The following is a 21,174-nucleotide window of genomic DNA, read 5'->3' as shown; positions in this document are numbered from 1 at the left end:
TTGCAAGGGCGGAGTGTGACCTCAGTCTTCTGCTCTCCCCGAAAGAACGTATCTTCCATTGACGTCAAGGGCTCTGCACACGGAGGGAGGGAGATAAGCATACTGGAGGCAAGATCTGCTCTGTGAATGAGAATGGAGAATTTTGCTGTAGGAATTTACAAGCCTCTTGCAGTCTCCTCTCTTGATTAAAGCCGGTGGGATTATTACACAAATTCAGCTGCTGAGTCCTGGCTATCAGAAAGCTGCCTCATGCAGGGCTTTCTGCTGTTAACCCATCTCGATTGTTTGGGCAAGACAAAAACCACCATTCTCTGAAAAAAGCAGGTCAGATGCAAAAAGGGTTGTGTCGGAGGGGAGTCGCTGACAGCTCTCTGTATGGGAGGTCACACCTGCAAGCTCTGAGGAGCTGTTAGAAAACCTACATCCTGCTTGTGGTGCAGACTTTAAGCAATACGGACCTGTGGGTTACATTAGGGGGGGGTTATACCCAGTCTTATTCATGGCTTTACTGAGAGGAAAAAATGGGGATGTCTGTGGGGCTTAGCGTAGTGCTGCAGATGAGCTCTTTGTGAGCCAGTAACCCAAGCACGTAGAGCAGCACGGGGCAGAGCAGGCACACTGCGAAGGCTCCCCAGGAGCAGAGCTGCCCTAGCTAAGAGCCCCCCGCTAATTAGCCTGAGCACACCACCACCCTGACGTGGCACTGCTGTATACATGTCTGCAGCAAACCTGGTCTGTGCGGGGTCAGGGATCGTTGCATCCTGCTCTGCTCCGCACACAGATGTGCCCAGAGTCAGCAAAGGGACAACAGCCTCGCCTGCCAGCACGCCTCTCCCTGCAACCGCGTTTCTCAGCCTCACTTTGTCTGCTCCTGGTTCTTCTGAGACCCAAGAACTGGGAGGCAACTTTGAGCTGCCCAGCTTAGATGTACCCCAGCACCCTCAGAAACGCACCCAGAGAATACAGCACTCTGCACAAACAGGCTTTCGAGAAAAGCTGCTTATTACAAACATAACTACAGCAACAACAGACCAACGGCACGATTACACTATGGTGTACATTTAACCAGGATTACCTAACGTTAAGTTTGAGTGTTAAGATTTCCCGTACTCTCATGCACAATACTGTTTCACACTTACTTTTTTTGTGGTTTTGCAGTGTATTGGTCAGGTTTTATGCACACCGCTAGCAAGTTTCAGTCACAAACAAGAGACAACCTAGGTGTGAAAAGATGCATGTATAATAGCTAAAGGCGAGTTTTCTGCAGCAAAACCTGGAGGGAAGGGAATGCTGTCAGTATGCCAGTGATTTTCCTGGCTGGACTGCTATACCTTGTGGAACCTGTACCAGAAACTTCTGCACACGAGTCCTAGGCAGGAACCCTGAAGAAAGTGATGCCCATCTGTGTAGATGGCATATCACATCACAGAATTTAAGAAATATTACTAACTGTACACTCAGAGCCTGAGTGAGGAGGCATAGACAAAAGGTGAATCTTCAGTCTGACCCCTCAGACTTTCTGGTGTTACATGCCAGCACAGCTAACCTCACGTGTGCTCTCAAAGGCTGAGGACAGGGGAGCAGGGCTGGTTTATGGGCTCATGGATGCATCATATTCCACAAAGCAAAAAAAAAATAATATCTGCCTTTGCTTAGACAAAAGGTAAACATTGTGAATGAAACATGAATGGACAGAAACTTCTAAGGTCCTTACCCGCTCAGCCTGCTTCAGGGTCAAAGCTCATTCATAAATGCTTTGGCATTGCAAAGGAAGGAACCAGATACGCATTTACAGCTGAAAGCCGCCTCCTTTCCTGTTTTCCTCCAGCCTAGACAAGCTGGGGGCAGGTATGTTAGAACAATATAGTAAATGATCAGCTTTGATATACATAAAACATTGCTGATGTGGTTTTCAGATGATTCATATAACCAGCTGCAAGTTATCGGTTAAGGTTTCTCGGCTTCGATCACAACATTCATTCATTGTTTCTGCTCGAAACTTCAGAAAACAACATCTGAAAATGCCTACTGAAGTGTTTAATATGAAGCTGAGGGAGAAGCAAATGATAGATCATATCCTGAAGTACAAGCTCTCTTTTTCATTTTCTTACTCTTCCTACACAGAACCGCAAATTTATAAATCGTGATAGTACCAAGGTTTGTCAAAATCTTCCTACATAAAAATGACTCCCTGCCAAAATGCTGCAGCTGTGAGTTCCCCGGGTTGACTGCTCTTATGTATTAATTTTTTTCAACCATTAAGTATTGCTCTGTTCTTTCCAGCATATTGGAATATGTTTAGAAGGCCAAAACACAAGGAAAAATGTGATGCTAATGCCTCATCAGTACGATTTTACACAGTATTTTTTCTGTTCTCTAGTTACCTCTTTTTTGAAGAAAGGGCACATACGAATTTCCACAATATTCCGATCAATTAAATTAAGGCATTTCCTCCAGTTCTCCTTTTTTCTCCCTCCCCCTAGGATTTCACATAAATTGCTGGTTGTCTAGATGCCAGGGGAAATCAAGAATTAAAATACAGAGCCATCCAAAACATCCTCAAGACCGTAGCCTGACACTGTGGTTTCTGTCAGCAACCACACTTTCATCTTATTGGGATGCCCTTGAAAAAAACTACTGCTGTCGGAAGCAAAACCTGTGCCCAATTCATGGAATACATGAATGCAATATAAACCTTCACAGGCCAAGAAATTCCACAGACACCGCACAGATTAGCTGTGATAACATCTCTTCCCATAATATTGAATGGCGACAGAAATAAAAGATGAATGTTTTTAACATTCAAAAATCCAGGGCCAGCTCAACCCCTGAAGCGGGGCAGTGTGTGTACTGCTGCACGGGAAGAAGCTGCCTAAAAGCTGGCCTGCCTCATAGTGGAAAGATCTACTTCATGCGGGGAGATCTGAGAAGGGCACAGAGCCTTCACAGCAGCACAGCAGCATCTCTTTGGTGTTTGTTCTTCTGGCACCTCTGCCATTAGAGCTACGCTCCGGGCACACCTCGGCAGAGTGGTGCTCGGGCACACTGCTGCAAATGCTGCAGCTCCTGGCAGCGTAGGATGCTCCTGCGAGGGCTGCCCAGCTTCTCTCCTGACGCACCGGTCAGTGCCGTGAGATGTGCCCGCTGCAGAGTGAAGGCCAGTTGGAACAGCTGCTACAAGGTGACGTTTCAAAGGGCAGAGCTGGCCACCCCATCCTGGCTAGGGCTAGCAGGTCTTGATCATGAATATCCATCCGTTCTGTGAACCACATCAGTTTCTCAGGCCTTCAAAAGCCAGATGTTTAAATTCAGACTCATTGTCTTCTGTTGCTGTAAATCAGAGTGAACTGTAGTGTTGTGCAGCCATGAAATAACGGCCTCAGAAAGCGGGAGTTAGAGTACTTCGAGATGTAACCTGTCTATAGAAACAAGTATGCATGTATTGGGTACTTCCAAGCATCCTCTTAATCCACCTCAACCAGGATACCCCGAGAAGCATGACCCTTCAAATGCTAGCAAGAAGGCAGGACAGCCTTTGGGATGGCCTCCAAAGCACCCTACTGCAGCAACGTCTGTGAGCGTGATGGTCAAAAAGGCAAAGGGAGATAATATAGTTGAGGCAGTGACTTTGCTGGAAAGCACAGCTCAACACAAAAGACAGTGGATCAGTTGCTCCCAGTCCAAGGGCTTGCTTTCTAGATGGCAGTGCCCCTTCCACATCCTTTGGGCTTGCTTCAGGGCCCAAAGGATCAGCGCAGAGGTGTACGTTTAAAACCCCTCAGCTGTGACACCTTCCCCTAGTCACACAAATACGCTTCTCATGGCATGTTTATGTGAAACCCTGCAGGGCAACGTAATTGCACTCCTGTTAATTTCCTGTTCATCGTTTATTAGCATCTTGTGATACGTAAAGAGCTCTTCCTATCCTGTAGGCAGGATACCGGTCAGCGAAATGAGGAAGCTTCCAGGCCACTGTAATCTGTCCCTGGCTGAGACTCTCCTTAGTGCCACGACACAAACCCAAGGAGGGCTATGTCAAGGACTTGTGTGGCCTTATTTGTTACCGAATGTGGAGATGACACTATGCATCACAGTCATCTTTGGTGCCGCTCTCACCTCGGCTGAGTGATGGTCAGGGTGGATTCATCCCCCGCCTGTCTGCAGCTGAGACGTGGGTACCACACACAGACAAGAGCAGCTGAAAGCTCTCTGGGGCTCTGTTCACACTTTGTGTTGAGCAGCGGTGTCCCATCTCCTGCCAGAAGCTCTCAGGAGTTTTCCACACTCCGTTGATCTCTTCACAGCACACTCAGCCAGGCCAGAGCAGCTCACTGGGAGACTTCCACGGCAAGCTCAAAGGGCCCGGCGAAGAATTTCTGACACTTCCCCCAGCTGCCCAGATAACCAGGAGGGAGAAGCAACGACTGGCACAGCCGTGCTGGATGGCAGCAAGTTCAAACAGACGTGACGAGCCACAGAAGGCTGGGAAGGAAGGAGAGCTGTGCTTCTAGCCCCAGGTGTGAGCTCTTTCCCCAGAAAACAGATTTCGTGCTCCTCAGTGGTTTTTTGGCAGCCTGTGCTGAGACCCGCTGGTGAAAACAGCAAGGTGCCTGGTCAGGAGCTGGCCCCGTGCCTGCCCACAGCCAGGCGTGCCAAGTTGGACGTGACTGCTTGTCTCAGACAGCTCCTCGTCCATGGCATGGCACAGCACGGCATGGCTCTGGCCCTTCCTCCACACAAATGCAGCAAACGTACATCATCCACGGAGGGAGGCATCTTCAGACCTCCCAGGCTGGGACAGATCTGGCAGTAGATGGCTTGTTTTCAAACAGGGGACTCAAAAACCCAGTAAAGTCTCAGGGCTCGAATGGCAGGCAGGATGAGTGCAGGTCGACCTTCCCTGGGGAGATTTCAGGCTGATTATGAAGAAGTAGAGCACGTGGAGCAAAGGACCAGCTCAAGCTGCTAAAACTGCCCAGGCAGGACAGTGAGGTTACCCCATGGGGGTTACAGGGGTTATTCTGAAGGGACGTGCTGTTGGTATATGAAGGATACCAGACATGAGGCTGAAGCAGACAGGCCATTAGGCTGCTCAACAGGTGCCTTGGGGAAGGAACCCCACTTCTGCCGATTCAGCAAGCCAAAGGAACATCTGTGCTGCACTGTGCTGACCCAGCTCAGCCTCTGCTGACAGATTCAGCACTTGAAGGAGATCATTGGCTGCTGGTCCCCCATTTAGCTGTACGGCAGCAGGAACAGGTCCCAGCCAAAGGAAACGTTTTTCGTACGGCACTGCCATCAACACCTGCTAAGAACCCAGCATTGCGCTCCTGAACCAAAGGCACACGCTTTAGGAGAGCCCACGCACTGTAACGAATGCCCTTTCCCTGCGGCTGTGTACTTCAGATGCCGTGACTGGTGTAGTACAGGCATTGTGTGTGGTGACTTTGGCGCTTTGAAGTTTAAATCTCAGTGACGAGGAGGAGGTGCAGGCTCTCTGCCTGCAGAGGGACTTTGAAGACGTTGCCCAAAGCCTCAAAAGATTTTTCTTAAGAGGACAGGATGAGTCAGGGGCGCCAGTGCTGACGGACATCTTCACCAGTACGAAGCCAGTTCAGACTGGCACACCATCATTCTAATGCAGACAGCTTCCTGCTACCATCTCACTGTAATTTAGAAAACCCAGGTGCTAACTCCAGCACTCACAAAAGTCTTGTTCAATGACTGAAGGTGTTATTTTGAAATAAATAGGGGACGTGATAAAGATGCTATATAGAAAACACCCTGAATAGGCTTTAAGAATAGGATTACCTATTGAAACAGGCTAGATGGTGCTTGTGGTGCTCCTGGCATGTTACTCCTGCCCTGCTCTGATCTCACCAGGACCACCGCTACCCTTCGCGAGCCCATTCATGCAGTAGAAAGGGGAGGGAGGTTTTACCATTCCACCTCTAGTGACAATTTATACAGAATGACTGAAATAAAGAGAAAATTCACACTCACCGACTGATAAAGCACTAAAAACCAATAAACCGTGATGTGCCAGTGGTAGGAATTAAGGGTGGCTGAAGAGAAAAACATCTAAAAGGCAGGGAACAGTGCTAGGAAGGCGACAGATCCTCTACAGAGACAGTGACAGGGAAATTAGAGAAAGAACACAGAGGCGGATGTTAGAAAAATATAATGTTCCTGTGGGTGTATCACTTATCAGCCATTCTTGCACATAAAATACATTTTTTGAACATTTAGAAAAGAAAAAGAATGACTGATCTGTAATTAACAGAAATAAAGGCCTGGCCCAGATCCTAGGCTAGAATAACATTCCTGAAAAAGTGAATTTTGCTGAAATATTGGCATTAGACAGGGCAGGGCTACTGCAGGAAGAAGGAAAATCCAGTATAATTGGACCAGTCTGCCCACTAAGAGCCACTCAGCTGGGGACCTCATTTAATAAGCCATTTAAATCCTATTTAACAAACCATTTAACAACAATATGACCCCACTGAAGGGAAATCCTGGGGGAACAATTTTGCATATTTGATACAGGCACCTTTTGCGTATCCTGCTGCCAATGTTTCCCTCTATGTCCTCCTTCCTGGGGCTCACTAAGGAAAGAAATCCCATGACAGAGCCACAGACGCAGTTTAGACTTTAAATGGGAATTGCCTGGACAGTCTCTCTCATCCTCCTCTCTCACTGGCACAAACCCACGCTCCATAGGAAGAAGGTATCTGACTTTACAGTCCCTCTGTCTCTCCCAGCAACCTGCAGCCTCGCAAGCCTGTTAGTTTTGATGGTCATCAGCACATGTACAGCCATGAAAGTCTCTTTCCTACCATCAGTCTGCCCCCGAATCTCCTGATTCCGAATGACAATCTGTGACCTTAAGCACTCACAGCTCTAGATGACACCAAAATTGGAGCAGCACCCTGCCTACACCACGTCTTTAATTACTGTGCTTACTTTACCTCTACTACTTGGCCTTCTACCTCCTCCTCCTCCTGTCTCAGTCTCCTGTTTTCATCCCCAACCTGTGCCAGCCGACGGAAAGCTGGGAATGTGGGCAAAGTTACCACCCCCTAAGTAGGCTGATTCTTCAAAGCAACTAGAACAACAAAGGGCAGCAATTTATCAGGAAAATATCAGCTGTCAAGAAAAGCAAATGCAAATAATTTCTCTGCTGACTGTTCTTTTCACGACTGCTGTGTAATTGTCTTGTTGATTCCCACAGCTGGATGCTGTAGCTTTCTCCTTGGCACATGTAATTGAAAATGATGCTGGAACAACTTGAGTAAATTGAAATTGATTTCATCAACTGCGTATGTGCGTATCAATGACACGTGTCTTTTTTTCCTCCCCTCCCGTTGTCCACTAGCATGTTCTCCAGCCCAGCAACTGTTGACATTTTGTTTGATGGCACATTTTCCCACTGGGAAATGATGCTTCCATTAAACCCAAGTGTTCCATGAGAAGGTATGCAATTTGTCAACATTTTCACTAAAGATGATCAAAACAATTCAGATTTGGCTGGTCTGGAATACTGCAATTTGATAAGGTCAAAATGCATCATCTTAGCTTCATCATTTAGATTTTTATGCTATTATAAAGTCATACAATTGAACACCATCCGATACTGGTGGAAAGCTAAATATCTCTGTCTCATCAAAATATTTCACTGAAATACTAACCAATGACAAAATGTGAGAGAGGAGAAACATTTTCTAAAAAGAAATTGCACAATTTGCATCCATGGGAAGTTTCACAGTCTTCAGTATTTGTTCTAATTGGACTCTCATCTGCTTCAATACTGCCCCTAGAACAGGATTTCCACGTGCCAACCAGACCACAACAGCCTGCAGTCCCAAGCGTGGGATTGCTAGACAGGGACATTTGCAAAATGGATTGCTGAAGAAACTTCTTTCATGTTGCCCTCTTACATAGAGACAAATCTTCATTGCTTCAAGGCAAAAGAAGAATATCAGTTGTTCTGGGCTTTGCTGCAACTAACTTGCCCTGTCCCTCACCACTCTCATCCTCCTTTTGCCTCCTCCTCCATCCTTCCCTTTCCTGCCCTAGAAGCCACAGGCTGCACTTAATTGTTTTGCTCTTTTCCAATTCAGAAGGATGCTGGGGGTCTTGCAACAGGGTCTGTGGTTGTGCTGCATCTGTCTTAACCCATGCAAAGCAAAACGTGGGCAGCGTTGGACAGCCACATGCTTGGCTAGCCATGCCTCAGGATCAATGAGCACCATGCATTTAACTGCACTCTTGCATCAGCTTTCACTTCTAATTTCACCCCTTCTACGTCCATTTTGCAAAATCTCTGCATCTTCAGAGGACACTTTCTGATCCTCCAGAAGATACTCACAGTTCCTCTAACAGCTTTGTAAAACTCTAAAGAATTTTCATTTAAAATAGATTTATATGCACCTGCTTCCTCTTCCATTAACCTTTAGTACTTCCATTTTCTTCACCGTATGTTGTGAGTGCAGGCACTGGTCTGAGCAAAAGGAAGCTAAACATCTCCGTAGCTGTGGGCCATGTGGCAGTGTCAGGAGCCCAGCTGCCTAGGGGGTCCCTTCAAGAAATATGTCTGGTATGAAGATTTCTCTTACAACTGATGCTTTAACATGTAATAGCTGTATTTAAAACAACAAATGAACAAAACACCAATTGTTTTGGTGCACCTGAGCAAACAACTGAAGTATAACTTAGATCAAAAATTTTAATTACAGTATTAAAAAGGGTATTATCAACTAAATACAGCAACTGGAGAAACCACAGCTCATGAATATGCAAATTACCTAACAAAACCTTTCTGTAAACGCTTCAGTAATTTTCAGAGATAAACCTCAAACAAGCTGCCTCTTTCATTTGCAGTTCTATTTGTTGACAAATGTCCAGCGCTCTCTACCTTATTTTTAGGAGATATTCTTAATGCAGTCATCATTTAAAAGCACTTCTTGCAGATGAAATGCGTTAAATGTACCGAAGGTTCTCCTCCCACATTAAAGGGCATTCTGAAGCCTGACGTACAAGAATATTTATTTCCTTTTAACATTCAAGACGGTAGGTGACAACAGGTCACCTCACGCCTCAACATCTGGCAGTCCATGATGTAGCAAGTGTCATAAAACCAAAGACAAGATCAAACATTGAAATTTTATGGCCATCTAGGACAAAACTTGGGCAAGTAAAGACCTCAGGGAATTTGAAGAAGCTGTACCAATGTTGTCCCACAGGCTACAGTGGGAGCTTCACCTTTCTGCTCAGCTGAAAGAGTGGGAGAAACGGAAGGTGGGGAATATCCAGGGTCACGGGTCTGCTCAAACACATTGCTGAGGCTCTTCAGATTGTCCTGAAGAGCAGCATCAGGCTGCTCTCAGCAAGGAGGTGTGCTCTGAAGATGTGAGATGACTGTGCGCTGAAGTCAGTGTAAACCCTCCAATTACCTTGAAATTACTTGAGGTTCCTATCTGAACTGCTTGCCTGGAGAGTCCCAGCACCATGGTCAAGTGCCCTATGTCCTATTCTGCTACCTAAGAGGATGCAGATAGTCTCCCAAGATAAATGTATGAGCCAGCACCTCCCCTCCCCCTCCCTCACCCACAACTATGATCATCTCCACCATTGACACAAGATTCATTAGAGAAGGAATTAGAAAAACGTAACTGATCCATATGTGTTCCAAAGCGAGTTTGCTCTGCCATCACTTGTCTTCACTTCACAAGGTACCGAGCGGATCCCCACCTGCCCGCAGTGTGGAAACCCGGCGCTGCTGGAGCAGAACCACTTCTTGCCACCCAGCCTGTGCTGCTTTCTTTTCAGCTGCAGGAGGCTTGGCGGGGAAGTCAGAGCAGCCAGGGTCTGACTCACAGCAACAGCCACGGAGAGCAAGCATGGATCTGATCTTGATTTCATAACACGCGCATTTTCGACGGCCACAGCATCAGCAGGGCTCCCTTGCCTCCCGTGTGCTGCCTGCCCTTCTGACAGCCTAGCCCTTAGGCTGGGCTTGGCTATGTGGGGAACATTTAATCCATCTGGTATGAAAGCACAGGCAGACTGCCTAGCTCTCACCTACCAGCAGGCTACACTGGTTTTTATTCTGATCGCTATAAGCAGGAAAACTTTCACCTATCATCTAGACCTCACCTGGGGAAAAGGAGCTTTAGAAGAGTTTGCCTTAGCCCAGAGACTTCCCTAGGGTGGTCCCAGGGCCTCCTTGGAAGCCACTCAAGGGTCTTGTGTTCTTCCGCTTACTCCAGTGCACCCCGAACAGCTATCACACACGTAATCCCAGCCTGAGACGCGAGACATGTACCCGCACCCAAGGGTCCTAAGGGCAGCCAAGGCCAGGCTGAGGGGCACGTGAATTGCTTAGGTGGGATGTGTGTGATACTCAGCTGTGGGCCTTCGCTGCCTCCAGGCTGAAAGCCTACAGCCCAAGCCTTAATTTCAAAGGTGATGTCACATAATTCATTATTTTTTTGCACTCCAAATCTTGTTCTATCAGTAAAGAGGAAGCACACCATACTAATAAATGTATGTGTATGTATTCATATATATATATATCTACACAAAAGGCCAAGCATTTATTGTTAGAATAACCGAAGTCTTAAGACCCTAATCAGTATTAATTCAGATCTATTTTTTTTAATATTATTTACAAAAAAAGAATTAATATTAGCATGGTGTGAATTGTTATATGCACACAGTTAGTTTCTATCCTGTTCCCTGGTGCCGTCCTCCCCTTTCCCCCTCCGTCTGGGTCCCAAGGCCAGAGGTTTCATTCTGGCGTTTGGGGGGGAGGGGGTGCCCCAGCAAGCCTGACCAGCCGCCCTCCTGAGCCCTTGCAAACTCAGTGCAGGGGATGTGCATTTATTAGGCCAGGTCACGGCATTCGAGGGAAACCAGAACAGGTTCGTGAAGTATTTGAACACAGGAGTCTGGCATATCAGTGGCATAAGCAAGAGGAGAGAGGAGGATGGTTTGAGTTAAGAGGACAGTTCTGGCACAGGAATAAATGGGTGTGAAGTGGCTGTGGATAAACTCAGGTTAGAAAAAGAAGAAAAGCACTTAGGATCTGGAACAGTAAGAGCAGTGAAGGCAAAAAATCTAAGCAGTTTTAAGATGGACTGCTATCAGGGTAGAAAGGGAGTGTTTGGACATTATGGCAGTGGCAGGGACTGGACACGGTAACGCAGAAAAGGTTTCTGCAGGCTGACTGACTTGGGGATGGGGGAGAAGAGGGGAACCAAATACAAGTTTTCACAAAACATTTACAGAATATAAGTAATGGTCTAGTCCCCTTACCTGGATAGTTTTGTAACACATTCTTTCAAAGTTTATATATTCTGCGCAATATGAGGAGCCACAGGAGCTATAAGAACATAGAAAAGGGACAAAACCCAAGCAGTTAAAAATGCAATTGTGATGCCTCTGCCTAAGGACTGCTCTTCTGCAAGCAGGTATCAGGTACTAGCCACAGTTATAATGTATTTGATCTCGTGAATCTCTGCATTTTTGCACAGAGGTTATCCACCACTTCCTCTAGCATTCCTTCTCTTGGAGCCCTCCTCACCCATCACCTCCAACAAATGCATTAGTAAAAGCATCAGTGTAGCTGGGAAATAACATCAACACCCCACATAAACCTACAGCTTTGTCAAAGAGCTGCTGGGTTAGGCTGTTGTGGAGCTGAGGTATGTCGGAAAGGATCCCAGATAAATTACCCTGATTTCTGGAAACCCATGTCTTCCTTCCTTAGGTGTATTTCTATACCCAACTATTGTGCACGTCAGAAGCTTCAAACACGTTTGTTCAAGCCGCTGTTTTACAGCTTGACCACAGCCTTGCTCTTTACAAGAGGAAGCAAAGCTTCAGAAAGTGGCAATTAGCTCTGTAGCCCCAAGACACACGCGGCTTTGGTAATTTCATAGAAGCTCTTGATGATCTGGAAATGCCTGTAGCCTATATTCAGCTGGGGAGGGGTGGGGGGGAGGGGCCGGGGGGGCGGCCAGGGGTGATGGAGAGGGTAGGGTAGACGAAGAAACTCTGGTCTAAAACAAGAATAAAACAAGAACGTTAAGGAATACTTTGTGACTTGAAAAGAGGAGAGGATAATGTCCCACCTTGCCCTGCCACGGTTCAAGGGACAATGAGAACATCAGACAAAAATTTAACAAAGGAAAAAGACAATGTTTACAATGCACCTGTTCCTCTTCTGTGCAAAGCATGCACATGTGCACATTATGCACAGATGTATGGATGCTTGAACAGATCCTACCCCTCTCCACTACCTGTTACTTTTTTATTGCCTCAGACTGCAAACTATTTGGTCATAACCAGTTTGTTCCTATGGTTTTCCACAGCAGCAGGATGGCAGGCCTCCACAGTTTTGTTTAGGTCTTGGAGTGACAGCTACGATGAACACGCTATACTAAACGAAAACCTCCGTAATTTAGTAACACGGCACTTCTGTAAACACAGACTGAGCTCCAGAGGAGACTCGGGCAGAGCCTGCGACACTCGTATCACTGGAAACCCCAAATATCCTGGCTATGGGCAGTTCCTCTCGAAAAGAATGTGTGTGCAACTGTCGAGCTGCCCGGCACACTTATTTGTTCATTTCCATCTCTGAAGTAGGATGTGCATTTCCCACCTCACAGAGATGGAAAAAACCCCAGTGACTTTCTTTTCCTGCTCTGACTGCCAGGCGGCTGTCAGATCAAGGGATTAAGATACATTTTCCTCAGGATCCGGCCAATCTCATCTGGCTTTGTACATAGTTATTTTTAATTGCTTTTCTTCTCCCTTAAAGCCAACATAACTTTCCCATAGAATTAGAGTCAGTTATACTTCTAAATGCAAAAAGCAAATGTTTTTGACATAAAGTTAACTCTGCTCTTAAAAATAATTTTCAGCACCGAAGGCTGAACAAACAACTTCCTATCACAGCGATAGCATAACAAAAAAGGACTACAGTGCTCAGAAAAAGTCCTCAGCAACAAATAAAACATCACAGTTCATTTTTTACATTCAGATTTAATATTGATCATCTTAAGGCAGCTCTCGGTATACATCTGGAGAGGTATGATAAACTTAACAGGACTTAAAGATCCGCCTGTAAGTGGCACTGGCACAAAGTAGAATACCCCCAGCCCGTCTCCCAGGGAAGAGAAATGACTTTTGAGCCACCTTTCCAGTAAAGCCATCCCAACCTGGCCCATCCACGTGACTTTCCATAAGTGCAGTGAGTATGTGGCAGCTGAAATGCAGGGATATTGATGGGTAATTTTATGAGTGCTTCTGCCAATAGATGCTTCTACGCTGTACTTGATGGAGTGCTGAGCAATACTGATCGCCTGCAACACCCCCTCAATTTACAGGGATGAAAAAGCGCTCAGGACCTCACAGGATGTGTCCTCACTGACAAAGAGGGGAATGCCCTTTTCAACTCGCTGGGCAGAAAAGCAGTAAAAGGCAAAAGCAAGCCCTGAAACAAGGTAAGGTTCAGAGAATGGCTGTAAGACTGTGCAGTTAGAAGTCGTAATTAGCAGACAAGTCCTTGGCATCCACAAGCTCCAACTCCCTCTGATTGGAGACAGCGTTGTCACTTACTCGTGACTCATTTCCTAACAGGGAAAAATAAATAACACTGGAATCCCCAAACACCTATTTTCATCCTTCTGATTAAACTGAGGATGTGGAAGAAGAAATGCCTTCTCTCTTGGAAAGGTGGCAACAAAGAATGAAATGCTCAAATATCTAGTATAGATCAGTTCTTCAACAAAAATATATTGAAAGCTGAATACTAAACAGGTCCAGCTGACCCAGCCCCAAGCAGTGGGGAACTGCTACGCTCTAGAATGGCCCGAAGATCTGTTTCTGCAAGAAGAGGATTTTTGACTTTTTTTTTAATTATTATTATTATTTTCAGCTTTCTTTTTTAGGAATGGAATGGATGGAAAGGACCCTCTAAGTGCTACTGCTGTTACTGTGCTTGCGAGAATGGAGGGGGGAAGTGCTGGCAGAGAGTGAAACTGGGGGTCTCTGCATGCCCCAACTCCAAGGCAAAGCCGACACCCCAGCTCATAGAAGGTGCATCCAGGCCAGTGACTGCACTGTGGCTCCTCCACAGAGCAACAGGCAACAGCACATCAGCTGGCGAACGTCAGCACAAGAAATGGCACGTCTCTCCCTATACACACACTCCAGTTCGGGGGAGGCAGGGAAGAGGGGTGCTGGGAGGAGGCAGGGTGAGTTTCCTTGTGTACGTAGACTCAGCAAATTAAGATTATTGAAGCAAAACTTGGACTCCAGTTTTGAATGCTGGATCTCAGCACTGACCTAAATGAAAGGCATCCAAGCCTTTTAATTCACCTATTGTTGGATAGAGCATTGCCTTCAGGTCTTTTAAAAACAGGCTCTACCACAAAGCAGGGGAATGGAAAATACTGAAAAAAAAAAAAAAAAAGATAATAAAAAGTCTGCAGATGTTCTAAATTACTCATTACCGACACACATATCCCTCCCCACTCAATCTGTGGGCACCATAATTTTCATCCTCCTTCCCCCCCTCGGGTTATACAACGTTTTGCGTATTTATTTTCATTGAAGTCTGGCAGCAACAGAACTAACCCTGGGCCAGATGACCTTTCTGTCATGCGGGGCTGGTGGTGGCCAAGCCACTCACACCTAGCAGCTTCACCACAGGCAGGACCACGTGTGCCCGGCCCCACGCAGCCACGCAGCCCGGCACAACGGCGTGCCTGCACGCAGGCGCTGCTGATAAACAATGCTTCTCGCCCCGCCACCCTCGCAATTCTCGTTTTCCAGCGGTAACACAGAAGAAAGCACAAATAAGCGTTTAATACTGTCAGTTCGGCCTCACTCGGCACAACTTGAATATCTTCCTCCCACTCTTTTTTTTTTTTTTTTTTGTTGAATAATACTGAAACGTCCCTCCCAGCCAGAGCTGGGTGAGTTCATGAAGCACTACCAAGTCCTCACCCAGTGCAGCAATGGAAGCTAGGTGAGTAGCTCACAAAAAGGAGCTGGGAATTTCGTTTCCAGTCTGGAGAAAGAATATGAGCCTGGCTTGCAAGGCAGCTTGGTGTAAGGGAACTCTGGCTACACAGACCTGGGCAGAAACCTAGCAATGGGGACAAACAGTGGGGTACACTCAGTTTTTAAAATGTACTAATGCACAAAAGCACTCCTGTAGGTACAGCCTGAATCCCACCAGCAACGGCGGCCACAGAATAAACATGACAACTAGGACCTGACGTTACGCACAAGCAAGTATTTCTAATGTTATAAAGCAGTATCAGAGAGCAGCCGTGCTGAGCTCCATCAGCACATACCACAAAGTACATATACACACCGCGCACTCACAGGGTACAGCACAGCCTGCTCCTAGAATATGGATCATTCAGCTGAAAGCAGGTTTTTGAGGGGCTGCAGATAACGAGAGAGGGGAGTTTAATATGGCAGATACTGAATAGCTCTAAGTGTCAAGATCGCCCCTTGGATCCTAGTGGAGATCAGCTGGAGACCATGGGGATGGGAGCACGGCCTCATTCGAAGGTTCAGGAAGGGTCCCCGGTAAAGCATCCCAGGACCATCGACAGAGAGCACAGAGCAGCAGAGGCACCGGAGTCACTGGAAAGCTGAGCTGGCAGCAAGGCGAGTCAGCAGCTCAGACCTTTAAAATGCCAAGCCCTCCATTACAGGAGTGGCAAGGAGGAAGGATTTATTGCAGCTGCCATTTCTAGAGGAAATTAATTTACCTTAGCCTTTTAACATTAAGCAATGCGTACAGAGCTTGCTAAAAAAAAACCACCCCAAAATGATGCGAAGTATCACGGTATTACCTTTAGGAGAAGATTAGTTGACTGAGCCTTTGCTGTTTCATTCAGACCGTAAGGCCTGGGTGATGCACTAAGAGGCACGCTTTGGAAATAATTTTTTCCTCAGACACGACATGTAAAGGTATGTCTAGAATGTATGCCTATGGGTGTCCACCACCCTCACATTATCAACACAATGCACCAAACTATGGTTTTTTTCCTTCTTTTTAATTTGTTTGTTTGTTTGTTTCCAGTGGTGATAATGTCAAGGAACTGCAGCATTACAAGAAGCACTAACCACGACCTCTCTGAGCTGATCTGGCTTCCTCCTGACAGCCCTCTGAAGTTAACACAAATATGAACATCACAAACACTGAAATAAAGAACATGGCGAGGTTCCTAAGCCCAAAATTGAGCTATGGATCCCCTCCAGGCTCAGGAATGTTTTGAGTTTCTTCCAGTTACCCAAGCCAGGTCTTCAGCTGCTGCGAATAAGCAGCAGTGGGGTTGCTGTGCCCAAGCTCCTGTTCCCCATCCTCTCCAAGGAGAAGGCACGGAGCCAGGCCCCGCCGCGGGTCAGGTCCAGCCCACAAGCCGCCAGCTGCAGCTCCGCGGTCTCTCCCGACCACGGAGCATTTGCAAGACTCTCCGCCGAGCTTCCTGCCATCCCAGCGGGGCCAGCAGGGAGGCGGCTGGGCTGCCAGGGTGCCTGCGGAGCGCAGCCCGCCATGGGGCCGGGTGCTGTGCCAGCTCCATCGCCGCCGCGGCTCTGAGGAGGTGCAGCAAAGGGGCGACGCTGAAAATCAAGGTACGCGGCGGCCACGCACGGCTTTGCGGAGAGACAGGCTGATGGGGAGGCTTTCGGTGGGGAGAAGGGGCAGCCACGAGCAGTGCTGCAGACCCAGGCAGGAGAAAGGAAAATCAACTCCACGTTTCTTCGCCTGCACCAGAATCACACATCCCTGAGACATACAAGCACGTACCACCTCCCCGTTGCGTAGGTCCAGTCGCTCAGGTCCTCAAGGGACTTAAACATCAACCTCCCGGGAAGGTCTCCTTAATCTTTGTTTATAAAGGGGGTAAACTGGAAGGTTAAGAGAAATGCCTGCAATCTGGCTTTTCAGAAAGGCAGAAATTAGTTGCTGTAGAGCAGCACACAGAATGGTCGCACAAAAATAAACAATCAGGGAAATTAGGCTGTCATCTGTCAAGTAACAAACTAGTATCAAAACAAAAGAGTTCAAACCAGGGCCCTCAAGTCCTTCTCTAGCTATCTGGTAGCACTTAACGCTTTCCCTAAACACCACACATACACCGGAATTTCTCTGTAACATATGAGAGTCCGGCATGCAGTGGACCTTGCGCATCAAAGACTCACTAGCACACATCTCCAAAGGGAAAGCATTAGTTTGACACAGGGGAAGCATTAAATAGACAATTAGAATGTTTAGCTTCAGATGTCACACCGATTTAAAATTAAAACCATATCACCAGTATTTTTTCCAAGAATGGCACATAAAAGTATGCATCTAGCTATGCAGCGCAAAAAATAATAAAAAAAAAGGTTTGACGCCTATAAACATCAAGTCTACAACTGCATTAATTCTTCCTCTCACTACAGAGGTGAAAACATAATCAGAAATCAAAAGGGAAAATACTGGCTTCCTCCAGATTAGAATAAACCACATATATGAAAGGATCTGGGCGAAAAAAAACTCTGTAGAGAAACCTGACTTGCATTTGCAAAGTCCTAAGAAGCACTGCAAACAATGGAGATTAAAAAAATAAAACTCCTTCAAAAGAAAGCAAAGCTTCTGACTCTAAAGGGGTTTTAATCCCAGGCACGTTCAGTTTCATTTCATCCAGAGCTTGAGCCAAGCCACAAAATTTCGGTCTGACCATTTCCCAAAGTTCAGAGCATTTTGAATCCAAAGATTTTGGTTTGGACCCAACGCTAATGCTGTTTGTTATTGTATGGGTCAAATATCTTATTATAATGATAGTAAACAGCAAGAGAAAGCTCTCAGGCTGGCCAGGGCTCCCTCTGCCAGTTAATCACAGAAAATGTTCACAACAGTAGAATGAAGGATGATGCTGTGGATACCAGAACTGGCCACAAATACTGTAGCACTTACGGAGCAGATTGGTGAAGTAGTATCTGTACCCTAAGTTAAGCAAATTCAAAGGCCGAAGCAAAAACATCTATTAACTACTATTGCTGAGGCATCAGAAAGAGCCTTCAAGCCACTGCTGTATTCAAACCTACTCCTGGCTCCATCACTTTTGGCCACCTGCTTTCAGAAATTTCCATTCATGTGTCTATGCAGACGAAGACATCTTCCATTCATCTCCCACCACCTTCACCAATACTGAGTGGAAGGGAGTGAAGATCATGCAGAACTGAACTGAATTTGAATGAAAGCGCATATAAACTCTGGGGTGAAGGGAATGACTGCCAAATGTGGAACGGCCCTGTTTCCTGCAAGGATATAAACGGGAGAAACAGCCATGAGCAGGGATTGCTGTAAAAAGCATAAGGGAGGTAGACAAAGCTGCAGAATGCATCGTAACAACAACTGCATGCAGAAGTATATACCCTTAATTCTTCTGTAGAAGCATAACCTTTCCTATGAAGATCTTAAAGCACTTCTAAAATGTCTTATGATGCTGTCTTATGATGCATCCATCCTGGTGGCAAACTGGGTTCATTGTCATTTTATCGACAGGGAAACAGAGGTAAAGGTGGCAAGACTAAGTTAACGGTTGGACTTGATGATCTTAAAGGTCTTTTCCAACCAAAAAGATTCTGTGACTCTGCAGTGCCTTGCTACAGGCTCAGCAGGGCACTGATAGACTTTGGGCGTGAATCAGAACTGGACCTCTCCCCAGCCCCTTCACTACCTGCTACTAACCCTTCCCTAGACGAGACCTAGCTATAACACAGGTAAGCCACAAAAATGTCAGTTGCCTGAAAAGGTCTCTCATCAATAAGCCCAAACCGTGACTTCTAAAGCCTAATCCCATGGCTTTAAACTTAATTTTTATGCATTTGCAGGAGTGCAATTCTTTAATCTTACTTCAGCTTGTGAAGCTTCCCCTGCAGTAAACTGATTCAGTGGAGGGTCTCTGCCCGCATGCGAATGAAGAGCTTGACCTGGCGAGTGCAAATGAGCACTAGGCTTTGTCTGCAGGAACAAGTTGTTATGGTTCATTTTAAAACCCTGAAGGAGGCACAGGATGTCGAAGGAAAACACACTGTAGGGCTGAATGAATGGGGCATCAATTTCCTTGACAGAGATGTCCTGCCTGGCTGCTTTGCTCTTCTTGTATTTTTGATTCACATTTGGTGCCTGTGATAGTGGGACCTCTGCCAGGTGTTGCTACAGGCACTCATAGTGAATGGCTTCAAGTGTGAAATCAACCCAGTTTTCTCTTTTTACAGAGTAGGGAACTCTCTTTTGTGATCCAAATAAACCTTGAAGAAGGCTTCAAGCCAACTTCGTCACTGTTTGTTCTTACGTAACTAGACTAGGAACACTCAGTACCCAGAAGTAACAACAATTCTCCTATATACCCAAAAAACTACATTTACCTTGAACTTTATCAGCAGCAAAAGCCTGTCATCTTTGGAAATCATCCACTAGAACTGCCCAAGAAAACTTATCTATTACTTTTGGGTGCCAACAACAATGGACTTGATATTGTCTGCACTTATCAGAACGGATTTGTTACCCAAGATGCAGATAATAATAAACAATTCCTTGCCTAGTGGGTCCAAACGTATTTCTGCTGAACTAAAGTGACTTTTTATATTATATCCATGCATGAAGCCCATGGCTTTAGGAATCCAAAGCAATTATCCTCTGCATTCATTCTTCAGGGCACAAATGAGCACAGCCGAAACCTGTCCACAGGGATCAGCCTCCACTTTTGCCTATGGTTAGAGCAAACAATGCAGAAGCCACAGTCCCCTCTTGCCTCCTCGCTGATGTTCTTTCAGATGGCACCACATCCAAATTAGCTGTGTTACCCTTGGCACCAGAATCGCACCCAGTCTGCAGCAGGAGCACCTGAAGATTCCAAGCTTGAGCACCACAGGACCGAGGTCCTCCAGGAGGAGCTCCAGGGTGATGGATCCTGACAGCATCAGCCCCAGATCAGACAGTGCTGCCACTGAGGGACCCCCAGGGCCAAATCCCTTCCCTTGCTCACCAGGGTCACTCTGACGGCTACAGGCTTAGCCTAAATCCTGGGTGGCATCCACTGCTAAAAAATAGAGGAGAAAAAAAACCCGCCACCCACGTTGTGGAGTTATCACTGGAGAGTCATCTCCCCAGGGAAGGAGGGGAGCTTGGAGGCAGGTCCCCCAGCTCTGACAGAAGGGCTCCTCTGCACCCAGCCAAAGGCAGGTGGGCACGAATGGGCTCGGGCACCACAGGGGAGGCTTCACACCACCTGATTTCAGCATCTGACTTTGGGGTCATTAGAAAGACACCAAGTGAACAAGCTGTATTTCCCATCGGGGAGCTCCTGGTACAGGAGTCCCCAGTGGTGTGTGGTGGGTGCCTGCAAATGGGTGCTTCGGAGGACCTCACTGCATCCCTGGCAGAGCCTGCAGCAGGCTGAGTGCCCTGCAGCAAAGCACCCCCCATCCCAGACAACAGAGAGCAGCTGTTTGCCAGGTATCGCAATTGCTCTGAAATTGCTGGTTTGTTTTTTTCCTTAGTGGCTTACAAAAAAAATCTGACAAGCATCTGTAAGCAGCTGCCACCCCGAGCCGGCCCAGGCACTGCAGGGCGACCCCCAAGCACAGGCTGCTTCTGGGCAAGCTGCAAAGCCAGGCTCTCCTCCTGAAGCTGTTAACAAATTTATAACTGCTCCAAACCAGCACAGAGGGAGAACTGTAACACGTACTCACCGCCGGGTTACACACACACAGCCCCAACTGCTGGGTGACAGTCAAGCACAAGTCCCAGAATGTTTAACCTGCATAAAGGGCTTTAAGTTTAAAATGAAATGAAATAAAAACAGCATTTAACTGCACATACAGCTTGCTACCACCTCTGGTGGCCAAGCCAAAAGTATTAGGTAGAGTTAACTTTGGCTGACACTGCAGCATTTACTGTTTAATTTCCTGATACTTAAAAAATAATTTTTTAAAAATATCAGTATCTTGAATATATCTGTGTTACTGGGAACAGCTCCTTATTTCTTTAACAACAGCTGTGTTTTTGATTTCACATTTCACAGATTTTTCTTCTTCTAAACTCAATGCCATACAGCAGCACCCACAGCATCTTGGCATAAACCTCCCTCCCTT

The 21,174-nt window shown here is 46.5% G+C and overlaps 1 protein-coding gene across 4 annotated transcripts in view; it reads right to left on the bottom strand.

Annotated features, from left to right (window-relative positions):
* GRK5 (G protein-coupled receptor kinase 5) overlaps positions 1 to 21,174 on the bottom strand; it is a 166,120-nt gene that overhangs the window by 118,286 nt on the left and 26,660 nt on the right. For 2 of the 4 annotated variants that reach the window (XM_037401058.1, XM_037401057.1), the window contains exon 2: positions 11,317 to 11,383. The exons of the other annotated variants lie outside the window; for them this stretch is intronic. The gene's annotated coding sequence lies outside the window, so the exon portion shown is untranslated. The remainder of the gene's footprint in view (positions 1 to 11,316; positions 11,384 to 21,174) is intronic. 4 annotated transcript variants of the gene reach the window in all.

Source organism: Falco rusticolus, chromosome 9 (assembly GCF_015220075.1).
Source record: "Falco rusticolus isolate bFalRus1 chromosome 9, bFalRus1.pri, whole genome shotgun sequence".
NCBI lineage: Eukaryota > Metazoa > Chordata > Aves > Falconiformes > Falconidae > Falco > Falco rusticolus.
This window is presented reverse-complemented; position numbering and strand designations above follow the sequence as displayed.